The sequence below is a fragment of the Canis aureus genome, chromosome 22, assembly GCF_053574225.1.
Source record: "Canis aureus isolate CA01 chromosome 22, VMU_Caureus_v.1.0, whole genome shotgun sequence".
In the NCBI taxonomy this organism is placed as follows: domain Eukaryota; kingdom Metazoa; phylum Chordata; class Mammalia; order Carnivora; family Canidae; genus Canis; species Canis aureus.
In genome coordinates, this window is record NC_135632.1 from 9,460,125 (window position 1) to 9,479,387 (window position 19,263).

Genomic DNA, 19,263 nt, shown 5'->3' on the forward strand with positions numbered 1-19,263 from the left:
CACATAGTCCGTTAGCCACGCCCATGGCAATTAAGTGGCCAAATTCAATTAATCCAACACTGGATAACAGCCTATGTAATGTTTCAGACATTCACTTCAGGACTGTCTCTGCTGATCAGAAGTACACTACCTTCCCCTCTAATTAGCTGATTTCAGCAATTGTGTCACTTGGAATTTCTGTCATTTGGCTTAGACTTCGATTACTGTTAGAATAAAGTTCTGTTGGGAGAGGTAATACTCGAAGTCCTTGGGGTAAGTGATGATTTTGAACACATGTCCCAGGGAGGTGAAGAAATGAGAAAAAGAAACTATGCTCCAGAGGAGAAAAGGAAATGGGGAAACTGAGGAATGAAGGGGAAAAGGAAGACCCCAAATGTGAACTTTCACACAATTCTTTCAGATTAAAAATAAATTTAGCATGCATAAACACACACACACACACACACACACACACACACACCCCACCCATGAGCCGAATTTATAGCTAAATATAATAAGCCGTGGTACAATACACTAAAGGAAGGTGCTAAATCGAGAATGCCACACACAAAAAAGGAAAATAAACCCAACCAGGATGAGTTTTGATACCTAGTGGACTTGTAAACTCATATTAAATGTAGTCCAGTTGTTAACCAGGAATCATATATGATCTCTCTGTGCATAATAAAAAATAAAGTGGAGCTATTTAATTTCTGTGTTTGGCATAATAAGATTGTAATCATAATGCCAGGGAAACATTTTCATTTTCCTGGATGGCAGTGATTAACTTTCATTTCTCTAGCACTCTAAATGTATTGCTTCATTCAGTAATTTAATCATTCATTTATTTAATATTTATACAGTGTCAAGAAAGTACAAATGGCCAATAAACATATGAAAAGATACTCAGCTTTACTATTCATGAGGACGGAGTAAAATGTAGAGAACATGAGGTACATAGTTCATCCATTGGGTGCTTAATAACACCCGAGTGGCCTTAAAGGTGGGAGGAATTAGCATTCCTATATGTCGCTGATGGAGCTATCATTCAATGTAGATTTTTGGAGGGTAATTAGGAATATCCATGAAAATGTAAATGTGTATATCCTTCAGTCTAGAAATTTTTTTCTTACAGCTCTATTATGGAGAGACATGGTGGTAATAGAGGAAGAAAAAAGAGGAGAAAAAGAAAAAAAAAAGGGAAAGAAGAGAAAATTTACCTAAATATTTAAATAGCCACCAACAGAGCAATGTTTAAGTGACTTGTAGGTAATGCAATGCACACAATACTACTAAGTGGTTGAGCGACAAAGCATAACCTGTGTCTATATTCTCTGACATGGAAAGATCTTTTCAACCATGTAGGAGAAGAAAAAAAGCAAGTTGAAGACTAATGTGTACTGAGTGATGTCAATCATAAAAAATGCACAGAGTATATATTTTATATGTATTCTTATGTGTGTGTAAAAAGTGCTAATGCTTACTTCTGCTCTGGGGCTGCATGTAGGACGAGAATCAAAAGGAGCCCTTAATCTATATTGATTAAACATTACACTAAGAACAAACTCTTGTTTTCTTTATGTAATTCAAAAGAAAATAAATTACATTAAATGTATACACATTTTATAGATCATCCTCTAAACAAGTTAATATACTAGATTCTATTTATATGCAAACACTGAACTTGTCTGTTAGACATTAAACGTGTATTTAATTTTGTGCAAGTTCTCCATTTGTCAAAAAATGTAATGCGCTCTGTTATTAATTCCTTAGAAGTGCAAAAAGGGATATACCTCTATGTTTTTGGATTGGGTATATCCAAATTACCCAGGTCACGGCGCCAGTTACCTTGGATGCAAGGTGTCTGCCTTGGTATACAGCATCAGGGGACACAGTCAAGGAATGTGTAGAACAAACAAAGTCTCACATATGTCTTTCTACCCAACCAACAACTTCCCTTAGCTCCAGAGCTATCTAAGGATTGACTGGTGCCAGGGCACTAAAGGAAAAGAAGGGCTCGAAAGATCGGCTTCATGAGTACATCTTTGTAGATTATCTTCCAAATTTGTCCCCATTTCCTCAAAAGGAAGTATTGGAAAATAGAACAATATATGTCCTGAATTGTATGGGTAACATCAAAATGTTCAGGTTTCAAAGACATTCCATGTCAGAGTCTCCCTCCCTTTTTCTCAATCTTTCTTATGAGGAAAAAAAAAAAAGATATATTTTCTCCTCTCAAAAGAAACTCAATCCCTGACACTCACAATTTCACTGCAAAATCAGAATCCCTGAAGTTCACATTGATTTTGAACATAGAACATTGCATTCCAATATATTGAAATTCTCTTCTGAGGTCTTATAACTACAAAGGAAAAAAATTACCTTGTTTATGAAACAACAGAGTAGCTATTGATATAAACTGATGAAACATATTTGGCCTTAACATTTATTATACAGTATGTTTATGTTTTTTAATTAAGGTATAGTTTCTTTCAAAATTGCTCTATTTTTCACATTTGTAGGTCTTTCCTTTGGATTTTATTTCCAACACCCGAGTCTTGTCCTAAACCGCTAGCCAATTTAGCCATTTTCTGGACTTTTTATTTTGAAACTTAATCATAATTTTGATATTGCTGGTTCTAGGTTGTGGTCTTTACAGACAAATTTTATCTTATAGTTTTCTCTTTAGTGAATATTGTCAAAGAAGCCAATAGCAGTTCTTTCTCCAAGTCACTGATCCACATTATTTTTCAGCGAATATGTCATGGACTTGGCCTTTCTATACAATCCTCCATTGTTTCAGAAGATTATTTGAATCCAAGAAAAACATTAGAATGTAAAATTCTAAGGGAAACCCTGGATTGGTTATGGTTATTTATCTTCAACTATGAGTGTAAGAGCAATACCAGTGAATTAAATTGTCCAAAATAAAATGCCCCATTAACATTTAAGGAAAAAAACAACTAAAAATGTGGTATAACATGTGCCTACCGATTTTTATCTACTAAAAATGTTTCTTAAGATTTCAGTTGTTATAAAGACTACACACGTGTGAGTTTCTCTTTCTTCAAGCTCAAAGTGACTCTGTATTGTTAAGCGACACGTGCGGCCAGTGCGAGTAGTGATTTATTGACCTTTATTTTTCCCCATGGAATACGGGAAAAAATTTTCCTTTACATGCTGCAAGCACTTTCCAAAACTTACTGAGCTCTCTAGACTCCAAAATTTAAAACAGAACAAAATTACGAAAACCAAAAAATAAACAGTATCAGTTTGTAGCCCACTAATGTAGATTGGGCACATAGACTGGGAGTGGCTGTGACCACAGATAGGTGGATATTATAGGGTCTCTGCTCACCTAAACCCCAAAGATGGTCATGTGGGGAGCCACCATGTAGCCAGACACTCATAAATGAAATAGCACAGAATCACAGACCATCACAGAGCCTCAGTGACACAGGCAGCTTTCCCAGACTTGGGACAGGTAAACACAGAGGAATGGTTTGAGGGTGTAATTTTCTTGCTTTCTTTGTTTCAGATTTGTATTTAAATCCCAGTTAGTTAACATTGAGTGTAATACTAGTTTCAGGCATAGAATTTAGTGATTCAGCACTTCCATCCAACTCCCAGTGCTCATCACAGCAAATGCCCTCCTTAATCCCCATCCCACCCCCATCTAGCCCATACCCCCTTCCCTCCAGCAACCCTCAGTTTGTTCTCTATACTTAAGAGTCTGATTTATGGTTTACAGAGGATGTAATATTTGAACTGAATTTTTAAGTATCAGCGGGAATAAGCTATCTGAAAGGAACGGGAAAAAAGGGGATTCTGAATCAAAGAAATGATGGTATAAGTATGCTGAAACCCGAGACAGCATGGCATTTCAGTAGAATCTCAAACACTTCGGCATGAATGATACAAACGTCTCAAGGAGTTATGGGCATGGGGCTGGAGCATTACACAGACACCAAATGCCAAGGCCTGGAGGGCAGGAGAGCACCTGAAGGCCCTGTTGAAGAAGCTGGCCTGAACACAGTGGAGAGGTGGTCAAAGACTTCAATCGTTGGTGAGATGTCATCAGATATATCATTTAGAAAGCCATCTTGTCATCAGGGTAAATCAATTCTTTCAGTTACTCAAAGAAAACATATATGGAATCCTGCCTTACTCTAAGCTTCCGGTCGTAGTCTAGCCCAGTCCAGCAAATCTTATTGACCTTAATCTCATGTCCAGAATGTGAGGAGTTCTCACTATGACAACCACTTCCATGTGGTCCAAATTATTACCCCACCCAACGAGTACTGCAGGTATACCCCAGCTGGTCTCCCCACTTCTCACTTGCTCCCATCTAATCTAATCACTGCAGGAGCCAGAGTACTTTTAGAACCCATCAGACCATGCCATCACTTGGTTGAAAACCTTCCAGAGACTCCATTTCTCATAGAGTGTAAGCCAAAAATCTTAACAATTGCCTAAGGGGCCAATACTCTTCTCATCGCTTCTCTGGGTCAATCTACCATGTCCTACCGTGGTCCATTCACTCTGCTCTGGCCACACTGGCCTCCTTGCCTCGCAGTCTTTGCATATGCCATTGCTTCTTTCCTGAACATTCCTTCCCAGATCTGCCCTAGACTTTCATTGTCATTCTATTTAGACTCTTTACTCAGAAACATTACTGTCTTAGTAGAAACAGTTTTTACTACCTCATTTAAAATTGCAAATTGATGTCTTAAAGTTTAAAAAGTCAGGTAAAGGACTTCTTGTTTCAATTCCAACGTGTAAGGAGCTTGGAAACCTTCCTTCCTATCCTTATTCTAAGAAAAAGCTGAACGAATTGGGTAGAACTGGGACCTATCAGAGAACCAAGGTTGCAGGTGAAGGTAAGGAAAAATTATTTTCTGCCCCTGAGGTCTTCCAGCTGGACTAAAATTGAATTTACATGAAACAGATTAACAGGAGAGAAAAAAACCATTTTCTTACATGTGCACAGAAGCCCAATTTTAAAATTGAGACCCAGAGAAATGACAAGGCAGGCAGATTTTATACTTTTTTAGACAAAGAGACAATAAATCTCTGAGGAATTGATGGAACAAAGAATTTGAGCTGGGGTAGTAAATTAGCAAAACGTAACACAGGCCATTTATACAGCCTTCTGGACTCTAAACTTGCAATCTCTGGTGATGAGGATGTGTCTTTACTTCCTGGCACAGAGAGCGTGCCATTCACATGGGAGCTTTATTTCCCACTTGCAGGAGGACAGAGGGGAGTCTGAGTGTCCTTCTTGCCTAAGCTCTCAAGTAACTTTTATTTAAAATAGTCAACATTCCAAAGCAGCTCATCTTGGGGCAGCCTGCCTTTGGCTCCTACACAGGGCAAATCACCACTTGGAATTTTAGAGAGAAATTCATCCAGAAAGACACAACAGCTACATTGTGCTTACCTGAAGCAGAAGTTGTAGGAGCCACAGATAGGGATTCTTATATTGTAATTTTGACAAATTGTTAGAGGCTGAATATGAACTAGCACGAGAGGGAGAAACTCCTGGAATCTACAATCTACAGTCTTTTAAGAAACCCGTATAATTTCTTAGCCTTTACCTCCATGAACCCCACTGGGTTCTCACTGTGAGGATCTAAAAAAGATCCTTTTGTGGTACTGGCAGGTAGTGTCATCATTGTGAAATATGCCCAGGTGGAGATATCGCCTAGATACTTGGATCCCTAATCCACAGCTTCTTCAGCGAGGCGGTCTGGACTAAAGACATTTCTTAAGAGTTAACATGACATAGTGTGACTTAATCAATAGTGTGTGAAAGGTCTTAGGGAAAATCCCTCAGAAACAGATGAAGATTCATATGCAATTCATATTTATTGAGAAAGTGCTCTGAGGGGAAATCCGTATGGGAGAAGGAGAAGCAGGCTGGGGAAAGGGAAGTAACCAAATGAGGGTACAGTTTTAGGCAAAGTACTGACCTGTGTCCCATGGGGGAGATTTGAAGCTTAAATGATACCTCAGCATTTGTCTCACCCAAAATCAAGAAAGCCAGATGATCTTACTTCTAGATCAGTCAGTCTTGGCTATGGGCTACCCCAGGGTTACATACATCATCAGGTACTTTTGGATCTCTGTACAATAGGCCAAAAAGATTTCAATAGCCTTAGGAAAGTCTTCTGAAGAAAAGTGTAAATGACAACCCATAAGGAGCAAAGCAACACAGAAGCCAAGAAATGAATGCAAAGAACCTACAAGAAGGAACTATGAGAAGGTAAGGACAATGAACCCACATACTTGTCACATGGTGGGCTTTGAGATCATCCGAGGTAATGGAATAAGCAGTGGGTCCAGTACAGAACTCTGAGCCAAAGAACGAAACTAAGAAAGTAGGAAGAGACCTGGAAGGGCCAGAAGGAGGAGAGAGGATTAGGGTTTAACTCCTGATTTAAGTCCAATAAATGGAGGCCATGAGAGTGTTCATTACCTGTGGAATGATCTTCGGCTAGGGCAGTTTCAGAGTGATGCCTGGAGCTAAAACCAGATTTACAGTGAGCCTCAGGGAAAGTGAAAAGAAAGAAATTGGTGGCACTCATTGTTGACTATTCTCTCTAAAGGGCTGCTCACGATCAGAAGAGAAATGTAAGGTCATGACGGACGTGCTGATGGGAGAAAGAGACAGAGGCTTCATGACTGGGAGTGACTGCAGCATGTTTGCAAGATGCATGAAATTCTAGAGTAAAGGTTTTCCCAAATATTCAATAAAACGAATTGAAACTATATATATGAGACTATATATATATATATGTCACCACTTCCTCACTCCTTACCGCTCTTTAGCTACCTCTGATCTGATTTTCAGCATCCTTCCTGTCTTTACCTGCTCCTTTCCTACTGTACCACCTAACAACCATCATGCTAAACCCTTTCTCAGTCAATGAGATTCTCATCCATTAAACTCTCAGCATTTTATTTAAACACAAATCTTTGGGTGCCTGGGTGGTTCAGTGGTTGAGTGCGTGCCTGCCTTTGGCTCAGGGAGTGATCCCAGTGTTCTGGGATCGAGTCCCACAGCAGGCTCCCCGCATGCAGCCTGCTTTCTCCCTCTGCCTATGTCTCTGCTGCTCTCTCTGTGTTTCTCATGGATAAATAAATGAAATCTTTAAAAATAAGTAAATAAGTAAATACGAATCTCATGTGTCATTTCCTATTTTGCATGAATTTTGCAGCTCTCCCTTCTGAACTGCAAGCTGCTTTAAGGCAGAAAAATGTACTCTTCCATGATTTTATCCTCTTTGGTGATTCAAGAGATTATGCATTTGTCACAAGAAGTTCTTTATTTTAAAAAAAGTCCCTTATATATTTTTGTTGATTGAATTAAGTTAATGCTAACCCTCTGAGGAAAAAAAAATAGTTGTTTAGTTTAGGTATTTCCCTAATTACAAAGACATGGAGTCTTTAAAATTATATAAAATCTACTAGCTCTTATATTCACATTGATTATTTTGGGGGATGATATCATTCATTACACATTAACACAGGTTTTGGAGATTCATTGTGTTTTGTTGGCTTTTTATAGTCTTTGTTTTAGTTTTCTATTGCTGTTGCTTGAAAATATCATTAACTATTATGGTTTAAATCGACACAAATTTATTATCATATACTCCCATAGATCAGAAGCCAAAATCAGCATCACCAAAATTTAGGGTGCTGGCAGGATTGCATTCCTTCTGGAGACTCTAGAGAATAGTCAATTCCTTACCATTTCCAGTTTCTAGAGGCTGTCCACATTCCTTGGATCCTTGTCCCACATCACATCATCTTCTCTACCTCTGTTTCTATCCTTGCATGGCCTGGACTCTGGCTTCTATGCCCTGACTCTCTTTTCACAACTCCTCTGGTTACATTGGGCCACCTGAAAAATCCAGTATAATCTCTCAATTTTGAGATCCTTAACTTAATCACATCTGCAAAGTTCCTTTTTCCATGCAAGGTAACATGTTCGCAGGTTGCAGGATGAGGATGTGGACATTTTTGAGGGCCATTATTCAGCCTACCACAGTCTTCAGGTTTATTTTGTTTCTGTCTTTGATAGTTCGTGGGTCTTCCTAATAAGAATTATAAATAAACATCATAAAATAATTTACTATATTTACTAAAACCTGTATCACCAAGTAAGGATAATACCAACTTTATCAATTAAATAAAATTATGCAAATCATCAATTTATTATAATACAGATTACAATAGTGGAAATGACAACTATTTGAATGACATGTGGAATCGAAACATTCTTGATTCCTGGGATTGCTTAACAAAGTGTACATGATTTTTGTTCGTCCTCACATACCTCACTTTTGTTTTATGTACCTACCTATCTTTTCTTTGTATATTATTACTTCATAATTTTAAATATACTTGTCCATACTCTGCAAGGATGAGGTTTAAGAAGTCTTAGGCTATTAGACTGGAAAGGGAATAAGGGTTACAATCTTCTCTCTATGACCTTTTGTAATTTATAAGTCCAAATGGACTGAACAACACTGAATAATTAATTCATGCTGTGTTTAAGCCCCTATGCTTGCATGTTTTACACCCTAATTATTATGAATTCCTTCCTTGTGCAAATCTTTGATTCCCCAACCTAAATCAGGTTAATACAGACTCATATGCTCCAATTATGGTGATATCTTTCTCTTAACCTTGGCAGAAGGAGCATTATAGTAGGTCAAAAAGTATCTTTGAGTTTCATTGAGAAATTAACCCATAAGGGAATTGTGTTCATGGTTGTAGTGTTAATTAGTTTCACCATGAACATATTTTGTGGCTTATTTAACATTCAGATGCTCTCTGCATTTAAATAAAAATATATGCCCTAATATACTAAAACCAGTCAAATGTGATTTTTACTTAATGATTTTTTTCCTTGTGAATCAAGTAATTAGCACATTGCACATTTTGACTAATTAAGAAAAAATAACTGTCACCACACCCCAGTGAGCCATGCTGGTGGTGTTTCCCCAGTTATAAAGGTAGAGAACCTGAGGAGTAACATTAGTTTTTTCCACTGGATACTGAAAAGAGAAGGGGGTCAAGAAACTCCTAGAATTGAAACCTGAGATAACTAACCCTTGAAAATATTCTGTCCGAAATCCATGGGCTACAATAAAAAGGAAAGAGCAGATGGTTTGAAGTAAGATAAACCAGGCAACTAGTCTGGTAAATAAATGCTCTGCATACATTGCACATTCCTGTGTCAATATAATTACCAACATAGCACCCTATGATGGCTGTGTCCTCTAGAAAAGTTAAATGTTATGGATGTGATCATCACACCCACGTGTCTGATCTCACTTTAGAGAACATTAGACATGCCTTATAATTATATCATGAAAATACAAATTTTCTACATGCTTGGATGAGGTACATATAGGTTCTCTTCTGCCTCCACAGAAAAGTAGCTTTAAGGTAAGATTTCAGAGTGAAGAAAATGAATTTTCAGATAAATATCAAACATTTACTGAATGTTTTAAAACTCACTTTTCAGAGTCTTGTAGAAACTGGTCATAATTGAAAAGAATGTTTCTTGAAAGTTTGAAACAATTTTTGTTCTTGAATCTGGTACGCAAAAATAAGATTTAAATAAAAAATGTAAAAAAAAAGTAAAAAAAAAAGAAAAAAAATGTACAACTGAGATTCTAGTAAGGTCTCATGAAATTTGGGCAATACATCCTACATTCTTACATCCTATACTGTTTTACTCTGTATCTCTCCTTAAAAGGAAACAATGATCAAATTATCAATTTTCAACAGATTTAGATGACTAGTTTTTTTTTTAATGATTTTATTTATTTGAGAGAGAGGGCATGTGAGGGGGGAGGGTCAGAGAAAGAAGCAGACTCCCCACTGAGCAGGGAACCTGGTACAGGGCTCCATCCCAGGACCCTAGGATCACAACCTGAGCCCAAGGCAGATGCTTAACCAACTGAGCCACCCAGGAGCCCCTCCATTTAATTTTTAATGATAACTAAAAAAATCTTTTTTTTTATTCCACTAAGATACATGGATATAGAAACTGTTGTAGTATTTCGATATAGAAACTGCTGTAGTATTTGATTATAATGATTTTAATGAATGACAGTAGCTATTGAACAAAATTATACATCATATTCTAAATTAAAGCTAGTAATAAACTTTTGGATAAAGTATTAGACTAAGATTTTATTTCCATAGTACTGCCAATTCAAAGTTTTTTTTTGTTTTGTTTTGTTTTTGTTTTTGTTTTTGTTTTTTACCAAAGTGTGCCAATTAGGAAATGTTTTAAAAACAAGCATTTCTTGGACACCTAAATGTGGACAGAAAATATTTTAGTTTATTTAAGATAATATGATATTAGCACCTTTCAAGTGCAGAATCATATAAAACAAAAACAAAGCTAACCCAAATTTTAAAATACAAAATTATAAATAAAGAAGGGAACAATCACCTTGAATCATGACAGTCATATTAATGACAATATTTTGACAGACTTATTCAATGCATTTTATACTAGGTAATCTAGATATTTATAAATAAATTCACAAAAATAATTGTATATTTATGATATATGGTATATATATTTGCCATTTCCAGTTTCTAGATTATAGATAATGCTCTGTTGAATATCCTTGTGAACACAGGGGTTGATGCTTGTGTGATTGACTCGGGTGCATTTCTAGAAATTAGATTTCCGAGTTGAAGCAAATGCATAATTTACCCCATGATACACATTGACACTCAGCCTTTGAGAGATTGTACAAATTAACAAACCCATCAGCAGGTATGAGAATGCCTATTACTCTCATTTAGGTGTTAAGAAATATTTTGTATTTTTTCTATGTAAGAGAAAGAAAATGACATATCAATGTTGTTTGAATTTTCATGTATTTTAATATTATTAAACTTGAAGTTCTTTTCATATGCTTTTATTTTTCTTTATGTATATTGATTATATTTTAACCCTGGCAATTCTTCTATTGCTATGAACTCTTTCATATCTGTTTTTTAAAAGTGCTTCCTATTTTATTGTTATGCTTATGAACTTTTGCCTATATTATTTAAGAATAATTTTCCTATTTTTCTGTTTGTCAACCACCTTTAAATAGTAAATCTTTTTTTTGTTGTTTTTATCGAGATGTTTTGAATTTTATCTGGTCAAACTTGACAGCTCTTTATATTTCATGATTGGAGGAACATGATTAGAAATAGAATTTATGTCCCAAGGGTATAAGAATACTCAACCACATTTTCTTTTTCTACTTAAAGATTTGATGCAGCCATCATACATTTTGGTGAAAGGAGCTGAGTAGAGTGTTTTCTTTGCTTTCCTCTAAAACTTCAGTCAATTGTTTCTATAACATGATAAATATTCCATGTTCAAGGGGAAATACATTGTTTTACATTTTGAAGAACTGAAAAAGACCATTTAGTGAAAACGGTTGATTAATTCTTGGGCTCTGCCTTCAAGTAGCACAGACATGATACCTAATCCTATCAGTAAGAAAATGTTAATGGTCAGTTGCTCATTTTTAAAGATAGAATGTACAGTTTGAGGTGAAATTCCCTCTTTCCCAAGCTAAGAATTTTTTAAAAGCCAGAGCCAATATCACATCCAATAATGTCAGATGCTCTCTGCAGTAACTTTTTCATGAGAACTCTTGTTTCCCAGTTTCCGTTGATCAGTTCACCAGGAATGTCAAACCATACAGCTGTTTCTTCCTTTTTCCGATTAAAGCTTTTTGAAACATAGGACTCAGCGTTTTTTGTTTCTTTCTTCCTCTTTTCCCCCTCCTACTTGTGGACTCTTCTCATTATCCTGAATTTGCCCATCAATAGCCTATTGTGCCATCATATAAAAAGCAGGAAAACAAACAGTAAAATACTTGAAACCTCTGGATGTCCCCTTTCTTTGTTGGCTCTACCTCTTTTCCATTGACTGTAAAAAAATAAAATAAAATAAAGCATGTTTCTTGGCCAGGTTGGCGAGCTACCCTACTAAAAATCATATATATCCCAAAATTTCGTTTTCTTCCAGAAGGCACTGAACATCAAATGAAGCCCCAAAAGAGTGATATTATGTAACAACTATGGGCAAAAATATAACAAAATTCAAGCTAATCTGCCCTAAAATATTTCAGAAGGATCGTTGTGGTCAATTTTCCACTTTAGCTGAGATTTGGAAAGATTTAAAGGGATTTTTTTAAGCTAAATTAGTTAAGGTTTAAAACAGATAATAATGAGAACATGACACACCTAGAAAGGAGGTACACTTCAAAGTTCTTGTGATGATGCTAAAATGGCTACGATGCCAAATTATATGGGAAATCATAACAATAGAAATATCTGAATAGTGGAAACAGCTAAATATGCTGTAAAATAGCACTCTGATAAACACAGAGAGCAACTATTAATGAAACGTTAATCTCATTATTTTTCCTTAATTTTTTTTAAAGACACACAGAGAGAGAGAGAGAGGCAGAGACACAGGCAGAGAGAGAAGCAGGCTCCATGCAGGGAGCCTGACATTGGACTCGATCCCAGGTCTCCAGGATCAGGCCCTGGGCCAAAGGCAGGTGCTAAACCGCTGGGCCACCGGGGCTGCCCTATTTTTCCTTAATTTTGTATGAGAAATTGTTATTTGGCAACTAACTTAAAGTGTTGTTTTAGACAATGGAGATAAAAAGGTGCTTGGTACATGGACTCTGCCCTCAAGACTCCTCCCCTCTAATGCTTAAGTTAATCAAGAGATAAAATACAAACCTCAGTGATAAACTTTGTTAGGAAATTCTTTAAAAATCATGTTAATGATAATCTATAGAAACAAGACCTACAAGTAGAAGGCAAATTGGACTTAACTAGCTTAGTTGGTGATAGCCAAGCAATGTATAAGAAAGAGTAAGATGCTATCATACAACTTGCCTGTACTCAGTTTTATGCCTTCAAATTTCCACTATCTTTTTTCTCAATCTTTTTTATACGAATTTTTCTTATACTTTTTTCTGCCAAATCATTTATATCTATATTCTTACCAATTAACCATCTGATGAAGATTTCATGACCATAATACAAAATTTCTATTGCATCAGAAGTTAGAAAACTGTGAGTATAAGGACTCCTCATGATGATAGAGGTCAGAGGACTTTACATTTGGTGATTATCTTAAACCTTTATGAAGGGTGCTTCATAAATCCAGTAGCATATTTGTTAATGATTAATATTTCTAAAAGACAACTCTCCCATATGTGGTTATTTTGATCTATCAAAGAAAAAGGAAAGTTGATCTTGTGTTTCATGTGTAATAAGAGCCTTGGTAGCAAAAAAAATTCATCTGAAAAATGGTAAAGTAGCATTCTCATGGCTTCTTGATTGCTTATTGCTTTATTTATCATGTACTATTGAAGAGAATGTCATTACATCAAAAAGCTCTTGTAGTTAAGAACCAGCAAATACAAAACCAGTCTGTCAATCTTGCCTTTCGTTAACACATAACTATAAGTTGAATATTTAAAAATCTGTGGCATTTCTTTGCTTCTGCCACTCAGTGTTAAGGGATTAAATATCCCAATAAAACAAAAGCAGACTGACCAACTTTCATAGTCTTCTATTTTTCCAAACTTGAATTTCCCATCCCTGAGCTCAAATCACAAGAATAGCCCTGGAAGAAATAATAGAGAGAAATTAATTAAATCATTGTATTTCAATCACAAGATTTTTTTTCTGACATTATGAACTAAAAGAGTGCGGATCAAGCAGTTCGTAACTGACAGCCATGCCGTGAAATTGCAATGCAGCCTTGATAATTATCCTCTTCATTATTTTTTAATATATATCAAGATAAATATAGCATTTCTTTTCACTTTTAATGGCATGCAGTATAATAGGAAGACGAGAAGAGGCGTGTTTGTCTTACAGTGTTACAGCTAAATGCAGTGACAAAGGAAAGGGTATGACATTAATGATGCACAAGCATCAGTGCTTAATCGACATCGATTATATAATCATTCTGTACAAACGGCACAAATCTACACAGTTAAAATAAAACAAGATGCATTTTCTTCACAAAGCTGTATCTCCTGACAACAACTCTCGTTAACAACAGAAATATAATGAAATCAGGAGTGCGCAAAATGGTTTGCTTCTTGTCTCAGCTGTATCAATTGTCAAATAGTTGGGGTTCAGACAAATGTAAAATGTAATTAATATATGATTGTTTGAAAAATGGACTTAGCAGTCACAGGACCATTGGAGTTTTGTATTAGTCCGGCCCCTTAATGTATTACCTTCATGAGATTTCCAATTCCCCTCAGTTGATTTAAGTTAAATTTAATATAGGGTATGAATTTCTTCTTACTCTTAATGGTAATTACCTTTTCAGGATGAATTTCTTGCTGCCTTTTCTTTCTCTCAAATTTAGAGAGCAAACACTGACAATTTGGAGACGAAATTGTGAAGGGCCTATCTGAAATCTCAACATAGCTTTACTTGCATTCTCTTCACTTGTCTTTTACCTCAAGGCAACACATGGGAGCGAAAATCGCCCTAGAATGTGTGATTGACACCATTTCTTTTGAACTTGAATCAGTTTTAATGATTCAGAGGCTGACTGGACTGAATGTAAATGTTGAGTTATAACTCATTTCCCAATGACAAGATAAAGAAGGTTTTCCATCCATATCACAAGTTTGTGTTTGGTAATTCTCTAGATGCCTGGGACATAATAAATGTAAAGGAAAAATGATTTTTCTGTACATGACCCAATTGGTTGGGAAAAGGCAAAAATTCAAGGAAGCAGTCTGTATTCTTCCTCTTACAGGAGATTTTTTTTTCTCTTTAAACGTACTTTATTTAAATTCAATTAGTTAACATGTAATATATCAATAGTTTCTAACTTAGAGGTCAGTGATTCATCAGGTTGCATATAATATCCAGTGCTCATTACATCACGTGCCCTCCTTAATGCCCATCACCCAGTTCCCCCAGCACCTCCCCTCCAGCAACCCTCAGTTTGTTTTTCCTATAGTTGAGTTTCTTCTGGTTTGATTTCGTCTTATTTTATTTTTCGCTCCCTTCCCCTGTGATCTTCTCTTTTGTTTCTTAAATTCCACATATGACAGGAGATTTTGAGCACTGTGGAAGAGAAAAGGAAGTGGAGAATTGCCTCCTCATCTGCTTTATACGTACACATTTGGAAACAAGGCCTCTTTGCTAAGTTCACTTAATCATTTACCAGGTAAAGGGGTCCACTAGTATAAGACCAGAGGAATAGCTAACTTCAAAGATTAACAGCAATATCCACTTCTGAGAAAGCAGCAAGCTAAGGTTTTCTCTTTTCTGAGAAAAGAGCACAAATTTGGAAGGCTGATGTCAACAAAGAGCCTCTAGGTACACTTCATGGGTGAGGTTTTCTACCATTGCAGGCCCACCACTGGGGGAGGGTAGCCACATGCTATCAGTCACACAGGTGAGAAATTCAGAGAGCATCCAACAAATCTGGGTTTTTTTCCAGATACGGTGCGTGGAATGTATCAGGGAATAAACCACAATGCCATGTCCCTGGAGCAGAGGCTGGACCAAAAAGAAAACCACAGGAGACGAATGACTGGTGGTACCACAACTTTGTCAAATCCAGAGCAGGAATCACAGATGTGAAGTCTCCCTGTTGGGGTGACTGAGTTTCCTCCCCCATTCGATTGCAGTTCACTGACCTGGTATTGGACACTTAAGTTCCCCAACCCTGGCAGTTAAGATAGGAGAGATATCTGACTTTTATTTTTTCATTAAAGAGTTACAAGGGAAATCCATTCAAATGGAGTTTTATTCAATACCAAGCATGCATAGAATGTTCTTTATTCAAGGATATACAAAAAGAAACAAATGTACACATGGAAGCGATTATGTACCATAAAATTAAAATGGACGATCACTTTAGAAGCCAAAATAGGAATGTTTATTAAGAAAACATTATGGGAAACAGAAGTAGTTTTAGAAAGGTATGTTACCTTCTCCATCAAAATATGCCTTGGAATTGGGGGAGGACAAGAGATGAAAGCAGTTTTTAATATAGCCAATTGATATGAAAGACTTCCGGCTGCGGTAAAGAAAGAATGAAAGGTGAGTAATACTGTGATACTGCATTATCACAATATGGGATCTGCATTCAAAGCAGGAAAAAACAGAACTGGAATTTCACAAAGCTAAATCCTGATTTAGAAGGTACATTTAAGAACTTTGCCAGACTGCAAAGGAAGAAGGAGAAAAGACAAAAACAATGACAGGGAACACAATGGTTTAAAATAGAGTTTGGATATCAAGATACAGGTAAGTGGAATTCCTAATAAGTAAATCTGGATAAATATAACAGAATCAGAAACTCAGTTCTAAATTAAAGAAGCTTTTCATGAGACTAACGTACTTTAGTCCAACAACTCTGGACGTGTAGATTGATCGTCTTATTGGCTACCAGATGGAATTAATGAAAGGAGCCTAAGAAAACATGCTGGTCGGACTGTTAAATTTTATCAATCAATACACTTTTAAAACAAGGTAAAATATAAAGGAGTAAAAAAGCATCTTGCCTTTAAAATGACCTACTGTTCCCCATTGATTTTCTCTCCCTACCCCCCTTCCTTCTCTGGCTTTTCTTCTTTCTGTTCTGTTTTGCTCAGCTACCCAGTAGTTTGTGGGCAATCAGGCATGATCCCACACCACCGTCCTCCTGTCTGGAACAGTCTTCCCCCAAATAGCACATGATATATTTCTCACTGACTTCAAGAATTTGCTCAAATTTAGGACGCCTGGGTGGCTCAGCGGTTGAGCATCTGCCTTTGGCTCAGGGCATGATCCTGGAGGCCTGGGGATCCAGTTCCACACCGGACTCCCTGCATGAAGCCTGCTTCTCCCTCTGCCTATGTCTCTGCCTCTCCCTCTGTGTCTCTCATGAATAAATAAAATACTTAAAAAAAAAAAAAGAATTTGCTCAATCTCACCAGACCCAAGGGGGCTACCCTGATACCATATTTCATACTGCAACTCTGTCCCGTCCCTGACCTCCAACCAACTCCATACCCTGCTCTTCCTCTTCCCCTTTTCTTCAAAGCCATGGCACTTACCACCTTTGTAATATATAATATACGCATGGATTGTGTCTTTTGGTTACTGTTTATCAAAACTAGAATGTAGACACTACAAGGGCTCAGGTCATGGCTTTTTTCTTCACTGATATCAGTACTTAGAACATTACCTGTCGTATCGTAGGCACTCAGAAGTATGTGTGTGTGACACAACTGAATAACATAACATATAACATAACCAACATAACATAACGTACAATAATTATATTGCATAGAAGGACTAACTAGAAGAGAATTTGCCTTGACACAGCACATCTGGTCTGTTGTTTCTCTTCTGTCCCTTGGAGCTTCATAAGGACAGATCCTCACACCTTAGTGTTGCTTCTCCTCTGGGGAATGTGGGTGTAATCCAGACCCCCCGCCCCAACTTCTCCCACTCAGAGTTCCTAGCCTCTGCTTTTTGGCTTAACTTATTCCTGCAGAAACACGAACCTCTGATCTCTACCTGAGAAGCCAGGTCCCTTGTGCTCTTGCCTGTCCCACCCACACCGTGCCCTCCAGCTTGTATTGAAGTTCCAGGGCTGCCACTTCAGGTGACCTCACTCCCACATTCCCCTTGGTGTTACGTTAGGCATTTTGCAAGAAAAAGCCACTTGGTGAAAGACAGACAAGGAAAAAAAAATCAATCAATAAATTTTTGCTGGCCTCAGGTGACCTGAAGATTTTTGCAAAGAAAAAAAAAAGAGGGGTTGGCAGAAAGGCCTTTTCTACAGTAGAGAATGAGAACAAGCCATGCAGAGGGCTGGAGGAAGGCATAGGGAATGGCACATGCAGGGGCTTCGAGGCACCAGGGGGTTCCTCTGCTTGGGGAGCAGAGAGGAGGCCACTGTGACTGGGATGCAGTGAAGGAGGAAAAAGATGTCTTCCGCCCCCCCCCCCCACTGGAGACAAGAGGTTTTATTGATGCTGATGGGGGTAGGAAAGGTCCCTCAGGAGCCTGGGAAGGGGGGGTGGGGCTGAGCCAGTCAGTGAATGCATAAGACCGGGGCACATGGGGGTAGGTTAGGGCACATTCATCTTCTCAGGATTCTGTGGCTCCTTCTTTGGAGGGAAGGGGGAGAGCATCTTGAGGGAGGAGCAATTCAAAGAGAGGGAGGGAGAAGTCAGGGACAGCTGAGAGCTCCTAACCTGAAAGAAGGCACCACAATAGGCAGCAACATCTGTGTGGAAAGCTGGATCAACTGGTCAGTAGGGAAAATGGGGGAGGGCACTTAGGTTGGCTTCTTGGAGAGGGGTCATCCACTCTTCACCTGGGTGAGCTCTCAGGGATACCCGGTATTCCCAAGCAGAATGGGGCAGGGCCTGGGTAAATAAAGAGCAGCAGATCACCCTCCAAAAAATCCCTTGGGCAGAATCTGAAAAAAAAAAAAAAAAAGATCCAAAGACAGATATTGGGGTGTTCCAGATCTTAGAGTGAGAGGGAGACAAACAGGTAAAAATAACTGATAAAGAACATCTGGTTATGGGGGAAGAAATCCAAGACTTTCTGGGAGCAAGTAGCAACAGGGGAGATATTCGGGAGGGCCTAATCAACTATGTCAAAGACTGCTGAGACAACAATAGTAGAACAGGAATGGTCTGGGGCACCTGGGGGCTCAGTTGGTTAAGGGTCTGCATTTGGCTTGGGTCATGATCTCAGGGTCCTGGGATTGAGCCCCGTTTAGGGAATCCCTGCTCAGTGGGGAACCTGCTTCTGCCTCTCCCTTAGCCTGTGCCCCGCCTACTTGTGCTCTCTCTGTCCGATAAATAAATAAAATCTTTAAAATAAATAAATAAAGATAGATCTTTAAAATAAATAAATAAAAATAGGGGAAAATAGATAAAATCTTTTAACTAACTAACTAAATCAATATCCTTCCTCACATAGGATGACGTAATAATGATAGCACAAATATACAGAATGATTTCCATGATTCCAGTGCAACTCTGATGCTTTTATGTATATTAATTCCATTCAGCTAAACCTCCCAACAAGCCTGGGAGACAGGTATACTTTTATTATCCCTATTTTAAAGATGCAAAAACTGAAGCAAAGGGAAGTAGCCTATTCAAGGTGACACAACTAGGTAGTGGAAGGGCAAGGATTCAAATCCGGGCAGTACAGCTTCAAAGTTTATGTTCTTAC